General features: G+C 40.8%; 1 protein-coding gene across 12 annotated transcripts in view; it reads right to left on the reverse strand.

The window, feature by feature from the left end:
• Positions 1-13,131, reverse strand: part of LOC103739789 (tubulin polyglutamylase TTLL5) — a gene marked incomplete at its 5' end in the record, with an annotated part of 285,878 nt that overhangs the window by 105,374 nt on the left and 167,373 nt on the right. Inside the window, 1 exon segment of one of the 12 annotated variants that reach the window (XR_003850717.1) lies at positions 4,813-4,992. 12 annotated transcript variants of the gene reach the window in all.

Below are 13,131 nucleotides of genomic sequence, written 5' to 3' on the forward strand. Positions count from 1 at the left end.
GTATGTCATCTGAAATGCTGCAAGATCCAGTAATGGAGACAAGTCCCCAGATATCTTACAAAAGCCAGGGTTAACTGTGATGGGATTAAAGCAATCACATCTGATAAGAAACAGCACAGGAAAACACTGGGGCTCTGTTGAAAGCAAACCTATAAGTGAATGTGTTCAGACTAGTGGCAGAAATCAGCTTCCCTGGGTTTTCCATGTCCTGTGTTTCTGCCCCAATTCTGTAACTCCATTAACTACAGATCATGTGAACTGTTTCATCCTGACAGTCACGGCTAAAAGGACAGAAGGATATGAAGTTCTCTCTCAATACATGGGAGGCTTGGTGATACAGCACTAGCAACACAGGGATGGGGACTGTGCTTCATTCTGAGTGTGCTGGGAGCAAGGGAACTGGAGAAGCACGGACTCTACTGACCTGGTCAACATATACATGCCTCTTGCTGCTTTGCTGGTTGTGGGAAACAGCCACACTACAGCAAGGAAATTCAGAAAACCACAGCCTGAGGGTTGGCTTGGCCCCAGACGAAAGACTGGAAAGGCCTTCTTTCTCCCACAACACAGGGTGCTCCTAGGTGGGAAGGAGGAATGTCTGATAGAGAACACAGGCTGTAACTTGGAAGGTGACAGAGAAGCAAGATCTGGCCTCTCTTACTAGAAAGATAATACTGTTCAGAGATTAAATTCTAGAAGGCTTAAAAAAATTTCTTCCAGAAAAACACTTCTTTCAGTCTTCACTAAGGATTGCTGTAATGAAATAACTCTGTAAACTTATTCTTGGGAGATAAGGTGGCAAATGCTCGTCTCCATCTGAGCAGGTCAATGTCTCTGCAGCCCTTTCACTCTGATTCCAGAGGGGCAGACATTTCTAGGCAACATTTTTCTCTACAGCAGACATTGATCTGACCAGGGTAAGTTCCCATTAGGAGGTATACAAAGCTACTTCTAGTGTTTCTCTCTGGCAGCTATGTATAGGGATGGTACATTTTCTTGAGCATGCAAATCACTAATCACTCATTTATCTACTGCCAGGCTGAGGGCTATTCAGTGCAAAAACACATTACAACTTTTGTATAAGCTTATGGATGCTGTAAAAACCTTGGAGCCAAGGTAAGGATGAGGGAGGCTGTTTATATTTGGCAAAAGGCCTTCTAAAAGCCCTTTGTTTCACACTGTATGGAGTTCTTGGCTGTCTTCCATTCACAATGTTTGTCATCTGGGACAAGACTAGAGGCTTGAGGAAAAGAAACAAAATGCAGCACAACTTTTGGTACTTCTATAAAACTCTGGGCAGTGCCATGACTCAAGTAGAGATGAAGCAGGAACCCAGAAGTTGCTGCTGTTCATGTATGGAGAGAGACCAATCACACAAATGCCAGAGATGGGACGCTGAGCTGCCAAAGCTACGTCCTTCCATTCCTAAAACCAGTGAACAGAGAAGGTCTTGCTGCTTCTACTGATCTAATGTATAGGATGCAAATACAGCTGTTTACCTGGACAGAACAACTTTGAACTGAATATTCACCAGCCAGCTGAGACCCGTATGTTTCAGAAGGCAGTCCCTCAATTAACTGCATTTGCCAACATTTGAAGAACAATGAAAATATTTAAAACCAGATAATCCAATGCATTTATAGGCCTCACATTCCTCATAGCTAACCAAAATGAATGTACCATCAACAGTGTTGGAGTTGGTTTTCAATAGTAACCAGATACGTGAACTGATCTTGGGTTGGGTAGAGACAGTATCAAAGAAGCCTGGCTGTGAAACGGCAGCCAGGGTCACTGTTCATAACCACACAACACAAGGAAAGTAACTCACCCTGATATCCAGGCTGGTGTTTTGGTGGCCAGTCTGGACTCAGGTGCCTGGAGGCTCTGCTTTGCTTTCCTCTCTCCCTCAATATCCAACCCTGTGTGAACACTAATTACATATGCATATAAAGCTTCACAGAGAGTAGGCTTATCTTTCTTGAAACACTTGGCTTTCCTTAACACATGGTCATTAGAAAAAGGAAAATAGTGTTAAAAGACAGTTCCAGTTCTACTCTGGGATACACCCTGTTAACATTGCCATATTTGTCTATATGTCTAAAAACATTTTCTATGTATACATATGCATTTCTATGCGCTTACAGAAATGGGATCACATGACAACAGATGTTTTGAGGCCTGCTTTTTCATTCAAATACCTATCTTGGTATTTTTGTCATATCTATAAAGTAAACCTAGATCATTGCTTTTAATGGTTATATATTTTCTATTATGGCTATCAAACTTAACACCAACAGTAGAAAGTTATAAAGTGGCACAGGGAATAGGTTTACATTGGTTAGCAATAAAATAAGTTCATGGGGCTGGAAAGATGGCTCAGTGGTTAAGAGCACTTGAAGACCTGGTTCAAATCCCAGCATTTACATAGTGGCTAACAACTGTCCATAACTCCAGTTTCAGGGGATCTGGAGCCCTCTTCTAACCTCCATGGGCACTGCATGGCACAGGAGCACTTACATACCTGCAGGCATAACATTCATACACATAAAAATAAAAATATAGTTAAAAAATTCAAATTAATTAAAAAAAAGTTCCTAAGAGATTTTTGAGTGGAATAAAAAAAGAGTATCCCAACTTTTTCTATGTCCATTTAGAAATACCACATGCATATTTAGGTTGTGACCAATCTGTCCTGATCTTTAAGAAAAATGTTGTGGCCTGGTGAGATAGCTCAGTGGTCAAAAACACTTGCTGCCGAGTCTGACAGCCTGAGTTTGATCCCCAGAACCCATGGTGGAAGACGAGAACATCAGTTTTCCTGAAAGTTCTTCTCTGACCTTCACATTCATGCTGTGGTATGTGTGTGCACATAACCAGCAAGTTCCAGGTTAGTGAGAGACCTTGTCTCAGAAACCACTGTGGTTGGTTGGCCAGGGGACCCCGCAAAATCCTCTCTCTCTCCATTTCCCCATGGACTCCTGTAGTCAAACTCAGGTCTTCATGTCTGCATGGCAAGCACTTTAGTGACTGAGCTATCTCTTCAGCCCTTTATATTCTTTTTATTTTCTTAATTATTTTTATTTTATGTGTATGAGTGTATTGCCTGCATGTATGTAAGTGCATCTGGGTCATGCAATGCCTGTGGAAGTCAGAGAGGATGTTGGATCCCCTGGAACTGGAGTTACAGATGGCTTTTAGTTGCCATGTGGGTGCTGGGACTTGAACCCAGGTCCTATGCAAGAGAGGCCAGTGCTCTTAACTGCTGAGCTACCTCTCCAACTCTTTCTTTTTTTAAAGATTTAATTTTTATTTTAAATTATGTGTGTATGTGTGTGTGTCTGTGTGTGGGTATGTGTACATGAGTGAGTACAGGTGCCTGTGATGGCCAGGGGTGTCAGATCTCCAAGGAGCTGGAGTTACAGGCAGTTGTGAGCCACCTGGTATAGTTGCTGAGAATTGAACTTGGGTCCTCTGGAAGAGCAACAAGTGCTCTTAACTGCTGAGCCATCTCTCCAGTCTCCTTCATATTCTTTAGTTCCAAAGCTTAATTTGGAACTAATTTCCTTATCTTTTCTTTGATTATTATGCAGGAATGGCTTGTGCTCCATAAAAACTGAATCATAATTTGATGCGGATGATGTTTCTTTTGCATATGTTTATAAGACACTTCTGTCTTTGGACAAATGTGTTAACAGTTTACACAGATAAGAGTTTATTCTAAAAAAAATACTTATTTTGTCCTGGTATTTTTAGCTCTTTCTCATACCCCTCTCTTTAGCAAATAGTTGTGTACCTGTTTTAGTTGCCCAAATAAGTAGCCAATTAATATATGATGAGCCTGGACCTCCCAAGATACCCTTAATATTATCTCAACCAACTTCTGCTTCTGGGAGAAGTCTAGCTATAGGGAGACCCTATCTCAAAAAGACCAAAAAAATCCCCCAAACCAAAAACCAAAACAAAGCACCCAACAAAAAACAAACTTCCAAGTTTAAATTACAATGCCATGCGTATTTAAGGTTAAAAATAACATATCATGGAAAAGACAGAAGCATCACCATGCCTACTGAAGCATTATTCACATCAGCCAAAATGTGGGTGCAACCTAAGTATTCACTGATGAATGACCAGATAAAGAAATGTGGGACACACGGACAACACTGTACTGTTATTCAGCTGGGACCTTAGAAAACACTTCCTGTGTGTCCGGTGAACATCATCTCCACATGCCACAGAATAGATGGAGCTTAAGGATGTGATGCTAAGTAAAATAAACCAGACAGAAAAGGAAAATCCTACATTATTCTACTTAAATGAAGTAACTAAAGAATTCAAATCCATAGTAACAATAAGTAAGATGGCAGCTGCTAGATGCTGGAAGAAAGAGGAAACGGAATTGTTCAATATTGAGTTTTAGTCGTGCAGCATGAGCAACATATACACAGAAATATTGTGCGGGCTATTTAAGATCTGTTGAAAGTAGGTTTATGTGTTTTTTATCACAATTGGAAAAAAAAAACAGGGCACTGAAGAGATGGCTCAGTGGTTAAGGGCACTGGTTGCTTTTGCAGAGGATCCAGGCTCGATTCCCAGCACCTACATGGCAGCTAACAACCATCCATAATTCCAGTTCCAGGGGAATCCAATGCCTTCTTCTGACCTCTGTGGGCACTGTACTACATGGGTACACTTACATATATGCAGGCAATAGATTCATACATACAAAATAAAAATAATTTTTTTTAAAAAAAGAAAAAAAAACCCACACAGTAAGAACAGCTGAATATTTGTTTTTTTGAGACAAGGTCTTACTTTGTTGTCCAGGCTTGCCTGGGATGCAACATCCTCCTGTCTCAGTTTCCCAACTGCTGGTTTATAAGCATGAGTCACCATATTCAAATAAAGAGCAACTAACTTTTGTGGAACTCTTCTCCAAGGGTATGTTAAACTCAGTTAATCTTCCCAGTTCTTTGAGGTGGGCTGCACCATCACCTTTAAAGAAGAAACCAAGGTACATAAATGTGAAATAATTTCTCCATGACTGTGTAACTACTGTACCATACCCTGGGCCTAAGCATGCCACTGTACTCCACTGCCTGTCTTCTTTGTGTTGTGTTGACCACTATGCAGAGAAAATGTACTTAAGCAAATCATTTATTAAATCAAGTCTAAAACAAACATAAATAAATCAAACACTGTCCAACCTTTAGCAGCTGAATAGAAAAACAAATATTTTCTTTCCTTTATTTGTGTGTGCACATGTGTGTAGGTCAGAGGTCAATAGTGAGTGTCTTCCTCTATTATTCTCTGCTTTTATTTTTTTTTGAGACAAGGTCTCATTATGTAGACCAGGCTGGCATTGAACTCAAGAGAGATCTGCCTGCCTCTGCCTCCCCAGTGCTGGGATTAAAGGTGTGTGACAGCATGCCTTGCCTCTGCCTCTATTTTTTGAGAAAGGGTTTCTCACTGAACCTGGAACTTGATTAAATGGCCTGGGTGGCCAGCAGCCACTTTATAAAGCTTCTTTTACTAACAGCAATGAAATAACATAGCAAACTAATGTTTATATTATAGATCCTTGGATCTTCCTGTCTTAGCCTCCCAGTGTTGGGTTTACAACACTGTGCTACCACATCCAGCTTTTTATCTGGGTGCTGGGATCTGAACTCAGGTCTTCATACTTGCTCAGCAAACACTTACTGAACCATCTCCCTAGCCTCTCATTTGCTTTTCTACAAGATGATTTTTCTGGAGAAGGGTTGTAAAAATTGTCTATAAGCAAATCCTTGTTAATTATTTTTAAGGTTAATATGTATGTGTATATATGTATGTATATATAAAATACACATATGCACAAATGTATACACACACACACGCATGCACGCACACACGCGTGTGCTGAATATGCCTTATCTAAAATACTTGGGACCAGACCATTTTAGAATTAAGAATACAGGCATACACACAATACGTTATCTTGAGAGAGGGACTCAAGTCCAAACATGCAATTCATTCGTATGTTACATATGCCTTTAAGAGCCTGAAGGTAATTTTATATAAGATTTTTAGTACTTTATGCATGAAACAGTTTTATGACATGGAATTTTCCATTTGTGGTATAATGTCAGGGCTCAAAAAGTTTTGGATTATGAAACATTTTTGAATTTCAAGCTAGTGATAATCTATAAAAGTGAATTTGAAAAAAAAAAAAGCAATGACCTCAGATTGAGAGTTCACCAGGTTAACAAAGTAGAATACGTAATTCAGTCTTATTTTCAAAGATCTATTTTATATTTTATTTGCTAGCATCTGTAGATAATTATTTGCATATTATGACCCTCGATTTCCTAATAACATGCCTGCATCTTATATCATCTAAATAGTAAATTAGTTAGTAAAAGGCACTAAATTCCCTATTTACACGCCTCTGTCCTGAAACAAATAATTTGTTTTATTTGGCCCAGAAACATACATGGCTGGTCTACTGTGCATATCTTGTACAGACCTTGCTGTCATGTATTCATTAAGCCATTTTCCTGTGGCTGCATCCATCTCGGAGGGAGTTCTTCCTGTTTAAAGATGTCTTTCATCATTTCACACAAAGTTACTGCTTTCAGCTCCCCTCCACCCCCCATGGGTGTACAAAGAGGCACAAACCACAAGGCCGAATGCAGGAAAGGGGACAAAGGTAGGTCCTGTAGCAAATCTCCTTTTAACGCTACAGAACAAACAAGAGTACTTGTAGGCAGTAGGCCTGTGAACACCCACAACCAAGCTGAGCTCTGGCTTTTAACTGATGACACTGGCATTTTATATTTGTGTGGAACAGTGTGTGGCAGTGCAGCAGCAAAAAGGCTGGACCACCTCACTTGAATTTTAGGATCTTGCACAACTCATTAGTTTCTGACCTTATTTATTAATGAAGTACAAGGGAGGGTGGAATGTGGGTATTTCTAAGATCTTCAAGCCCATGAACTCCTCTTTAAGAAACTTGTTTGAAGCTGGGTGTCGTGGCACATGCCTTTAATCCCAGCACTTGGGAGACAGAGGTAGGCAGATCTCTGTGAGTTCAAGTCCAGCCTGGTCTACATAGTGAGTTCCAGGTCAGCTGGGGCTACAGGAAGACCCTGTCTCAAAAAACCAAAAAAAAAAAAAACCCCAAAACGAAAAAACAAAAAAAGTGCTGGTTGACTGTGTGAATGGCAACTTAAAATTTATGTACTATATATAAAAATATATGTAAAACAGCTGCTAATTACTGAGTATCTTCTTTAAAAATTTTATGTGTATGAGTGTTTTGCCTGCATATATGTAAGTGTTCCTGTGTCATGCAATGCCTGTAGAGGCCAGAAGAGGATGTTGGCTCTCCTGAAACTGGAGTTATAGACAGCTGTGAGCTACCATGTGGGTTCTGAAAAGTGAACCCGGATCCTCTGCAAGAGCAGCCAGTGCTCTTAACCACTGAACTATCTCTCCAGCCCCTTGAGTGTTTTCTTATCAGAGAGGCAGCACGCAGCATGGTAACCAGAGTTTAGATGACAGGGGCCCAGGGTTCAAATCCCAGTTTTTCCATTTCTTATGTGATCCTGAGACAGTTGCATAAATGATGATCACTTTTTCCCATTTTAAAATGGAGTTAATAAAAGGCAGTTATAAAGATTCAGTCAATCAATACAAATACAATGCTTGGTTTGTTAATAGCCATTTGGCAATGTACCATTTGAGAATTATAATTCTAGTGGTCACCCACAAATATGATCACCTCCCCATAAAAGAGAAGGAAAATGGCATTCATAGAAGAAGTTACAATAACCTGTCCTATGTCATGCTCTGGACAGGGCCAAATTTAAATCAAGGACTATCAGCTCCAAAGCCCATTTGCAAAGCAACTGAGGGCAATTTTTACACACGTTATTCATGGTTTTTTTTTTTTTTTTTTTTTTTTTTTTTTTTTTTTTAAAAAAAAAAAAAAAAAGAGGACGATAAATCTTTCACTGTGATATAGATCAGGCTGGCCTTGAACTCACAGAGATCTGCCTGCCTCTGCCTCCCAAGTGCTGGGACTACAGGCGTGTGCCACCACACCCGGCGTATTCATGTATTTTTAATGTTTCTTTATTAGATAAGAAGAAGTGAGTTCAGCTTGGCAAAATGTACTACATCAGATGGTTCTAGGAAAAGCAATGATAATGAAAAGCTAGAGACTAAAGGATTAGACAGTTCCCAATAAAGGTCAGGAGAAAAGTGTGTGTTTCTCTCTCTCTCTCTCTCTCTCTCTCTCTCTCTCTCTCTCTCTCACACACACACATTGTTTCTCTCTCTCTCTCTCTCTCTCTCTCTCTCTCTCACACACACACACACACACACACACACACACACACACACACACACACACAAAGAAACAAAAACAAGCAATTAGTTACTACATCCATATACCTGGGACTTCCGCACATGTGCATGAACTGCTCCTGACACATGCCCACAGGTCATCCTTCCTCTCTGAAACGGTTAGGAAGAATTATAAGGACACCCCCTGCAGGGCTAGACTGCTTGCCTGCTCTTCGTGCCATGCTGAGCAGCTCACATATTATTGCTGGCTGCTAGGAAAAGCAATGATGTCTGCTCAATTTCTCCCCCGCCCCAACCCAAACACACAGCAGCTGAAGGCTTGCAGAAACAGTATTCCTTCCTGCAGGGGTACAGAGCTCTTCTAGATAAATGCAATGAACTTTTAAGAGCAAAATAACAAGACTTGGATAGGTTTATCTGGAAATCCCTCCCATACCTGTGGGGTATTGCATGCACACACACCAGTAGCAATAAGTTGCCTCTGCAGAATCCTCATGATGTCCCTAGCACACAGAAAAGCCCCTTGCAGCCAACACTGAGCTGTACTGGTTCTGCTGGCTGGAGGAACGTTAAATGTTACTTCACTGGATCTAGGCTAGGCTAGTAATCGTGGGCAGGATGGGAAGGGGAAGGAGAGAGCAGACTGAGAGGACCAGCAGAACATGGATGCAGTGCCCTCCTACCCTCAGCTACCTTACTCATATTGCAAATTCAGTCTATGAAAATGAAGGACTTTGGAAAGGGAACAGAAACCATAGTGAATTCAGATGTCTTTAAAATCTTTCCTCTTTTCCCTGTTGTGAAAAGAAACTTCAGCAGTTCTGCCTTGGCCATCAGAATGTCCTTAATTTTTCTGCTTTTTGGGCTCTTTTTCAGTCTGGATGAGGCAGAGAAGCGAGTGGGAGGGAGGGCAGGGGGAGGGGGCTGGGAGCAGAAGTTTAACAAAGGATCACTTTAACAGAAACTACTGAGTAATCGCTCCACCAGAGCCAAGAATAACATCAGCTCAATGTCGGCAATTAGAATCAGGTCAGCCGGGCCTCAGCACTGGTGCAGGCCTCCACCCGGACCCCAGCATGCGGTGCTACTCATGCTGATGTCACCAGCAGTCCTGTGGCCCCAGTAAGCCCCCCACTCAGCTGAAAGGAGAGTGCTTTTGCCTTGTTCTACAGGGGCAGGAAGCCAGAATGAGAAAGAAGTGGCAGCACCAGGGGAGGCTTGAGGGGAGACACAAAGGGGTGCATCAGTCGGTAAGATTCCCTCTCCTGCTCCTAACTCAGGACTCTGGCCCAGACCCCGAGCACCTCAAAACTCATTTTACATGAGTTAAGACACAGAGAGCACCTAGGATCATGCTTAAACATACTAGAGCTTGTGAAGCAGTGGCGACCATTAACAAAACAGAAAAGGAGGGACTGGTTGGTTCCTCATCTCTTGCCCCTTCTAAGACTTGTATCCTGGATCTGGGATGACTGAGCAGAAAGTACCCAGATAAGAAGAATGAGCAAGAAGGTATTCTGATAAACTTATTTGAGCAAAGTCTTTCAGACATGGGGTGAAAAGGATGGTTACAAAGTTTCCATAAAAATTATTGCTTGAGCTCCTCCTGTAAGTCGCCCGAGGTGACCTGTAAAAATGGTTCGCTACTCTCTTGACCCAGAAAGTCCTACAAAATCATGCAAATCAAGAGGCTCCAATCTTCATGTTCACTTTAAGAACACACATGAAACTGCCCAGGCCATCAAGGGCATGCATATCCAAAAAGCCACCAAGTATCTGAAAGATGTCACTTTAAAGAAGCAGTGTGTGCCATTCTGGTGTAATAACGGTGGAGTTTGGTAGGTGTGTCCAGGCCAAACAGTGGGGCTGGACACAAGGTTGGTGGCCCAAAAAGAGTGCGGAATTTTTGCTGCACATGCTTAAAAATGCAGAAAGTAATGCTGAACTTAAGGGTTTAGATGTAGATTCTCTGGCCACTGAGCATATTCAGGTGAACAAATTGCCCAAGATGCGCTGCAGAACTTACAGAGCTCATGGTCATATTAACCCATGCATGAGCTCCCCCTGTGTATCGAAATGATCCTCACTAAAAAAGAACAAATTGTTCCTAAGCCTGAAGAGGAAGTTGCACAAAAGAAAAAGATACCCCAGAAGAAACTGAAGAAACAAAAACTTATGGCATGAGAATAAATTGAGCATAAAATAAACACAGATAAAAGTAAAAAATAAATAAATGAAAATTATTGCTTGAAATTTTATAAGGGTGATACTAAATTTTAACATATACAGTTTTCATTCCAAAGGGCAAGGAAAAAAACAGTAACAACCATAACAACAACAAAAAAAAAAAAGGAGAAAATTTGAATCTCTTTTTCTTTGGAAGGATGGATTTCATTATACAGTCCTTGAAAGTGGTATGGGAGTCAGTGAGAAATGGAAATAATTGAGTCCTAGCCCTGAACCGACTCATATCAGAAATGGGATGAGGGAACTGGAAGCAGTGCTTTAACTGACTCCTGTTTCTCCAGGAAGTCAGACTAGGAATGTGCCAACTAGGGCCTACAGTCCAAATCCACCCTTCTGCATGTTTTTGTAAATAAAGTTTTATTGAAACACAGTCACAGTCATTCCTGCATATAGCAATGTAGGGCTGTTAGCATTCTACCATGGCCAAGTTCAGGAGCTACAAGAGATACCCTATGGCCTGCAAAGGTTATTTACTATTTGGTTATTTACAGAGAAAATCCGACAACCTGCACTTTGGTGATGGTTTTCAGGCTACTGGGTTCAGCTACCAGAGTATAAAAGCTCATGTTTCAATATTCATTTTTTGTTTTTCGTGATTTTCAGCTATTTTCTTATATTTGTGTCACTGAACATTTCTACCAGTGACTCTGAATGACTTTCTTCACTCCCAGGTGACAGGGTCAGTTTTTCTCAAGGGTGGATTCAGTGCATGGGAAATTCTAGATTTATGAGTACAAGGTAGACAGAAATAGAGCAAAGCTCATTCTGTATGGATGGTTAGCTATGCTGTTTCCAAGATCACAGCCTGAATTAGAACTTGCCTTTGTGAAATGAACACTATAGGCTGAATAAGTGCTTTGACCAAAGGCAGAAAAGGATAGAGAACTTTCTTTGCTTGTAATGGGAGAAAAGCTACATGGTCTATCCAAACATTTATTAGATCAGCAGGTGAAGGTGCTACCTATAAAGGTGATTACTACAATGGACTGTACTATAGCATAATGTAAGTATAAAGGCCCCTTAACATACCATTCTCTAAACAGATATCTCTTATGGATGAACACTAGATAAACTCAATTTCAATTCTACCCACTAGTCTCAAACAGGCACTTAGCCAAATTGTTACTTATAGTTTGAAAAAATGAATCAAATGCACAAGGATTTCATTAGATAAGTCCCTTCTTTATCCAAAGAATTAACCCAAAGGAAGAACTACAGGCCACACTGAGAATGTAACCCATGCTTCAACCATGGCTAAATTAAAAAGAAAGGCTTAAAATCTAGTAGGACTTTGCTTCTGTTGTGGAGTGATTCTGAACATCCTCTAAATAAATTGCTCCAAGGCACTAAGTAGCCTTCAAGTTAGAATGCTTCTTACTGCCTTTGCTATCCCACTTTAGTAAACCCTTTAAGCTGGAGAATTAAGTTTCTTTAGCTCTTCCCTCCCAGCCTGGAACTTTACCCTTGCTCACTTTTACCTAAATCCGTTGTGATTTAGAAGAACGGGGGGAAGAAATAAAATGATGTATATACATATATAAAATCATGATGAATGACTTTCTGCTCCCTCTCCAGGAGACACAAGATAACTCCCTTCTTGGGAGTTCTGCCTCCTCCCTAATACAGATATTCTGACAGATTTGAAAAAACATACTTTCCATATACTTCATAATTCAGTGAAACTAAACCAGTATACTCCTCAGTGGAAACAAATCCACACAAGAACAGCAGTACTCTGAATTTTCAAAGGAATGTGACTGCTGGAAGCTAATCAAAAGCATGAGAACGACTTAAAATGAAGCAGTCTCTAAAAGTGAAAAATCAGCAAAACGGACTCTCCTACCCTAAAACTCCAATGCTCTGCGAACACATCCTTTTATTTTTAAAACGATGCCTACCATTTCAGCATGTTAAAATGTGGTTTAAAAGGGGCCAATGGAGCCTGGAAGATGGCTCAGACCTCTGCTGCCAATCCCGATGACCTGAGGTCAATCCCCGGGAGCAACAAGGTGCAAGGAGAGAACTGACTCCTGCAGGTTGTCCTCTGACCTCCATGAGTGCCATGGCATGTGCACGTGTACACACACACACACACACACACACACACACACACACACGCTCTCTCTCTCTCTCTCTCTCTCTCTCTCATCAAATCAATAAAATAAAAAAGAACTCCCTGTAGTTTCAATAAAAGAAAGGAAAGAAAAAAAGACAGAAAGAGAGAGAGAGAGAGAGAGAGAGAGAAAGAAAGAAAGAAAGAAAGAAAGAAAGAAAGAAAGAAAGAAAGAAAGAAAGAAAAGAAAGAAAAAGTAAGTGACCAAGGGACCAGGTGAAATGGCTCAGCAGGTAAGGGTGCCAGCTGCCAAGACTGACAACCTGACTTTGATCCCCAAACCCACAGAGTGGAAGGACAGAAAAGATTTCCAAAGGTTGTCCTTTGACCTCTGTATTCAAGCTCTCTCACACACAAATAACTAAATGTAAAAAAAAAAAAAATTGAAAAGGGACCATTGGTAGTTATAGTGGATCCACGGA

The sequence above is a fragment of the Nannospalax galili genome, unplaced genomic scaffold (genome assembly GCF_000622305.1).
Source record: "Nannospalax galili isolate Female #2095 unplaced genomic scaffold, S.galili_v1.0 scaffold330, whole genome shotgun sequence".
Classification (NCBI taxonomy): Eukaryota; Metazoa; Chordata; class Mammalia; order Rodentia; family Spalacidae; genus Nannospalax; species Nannospalax galili.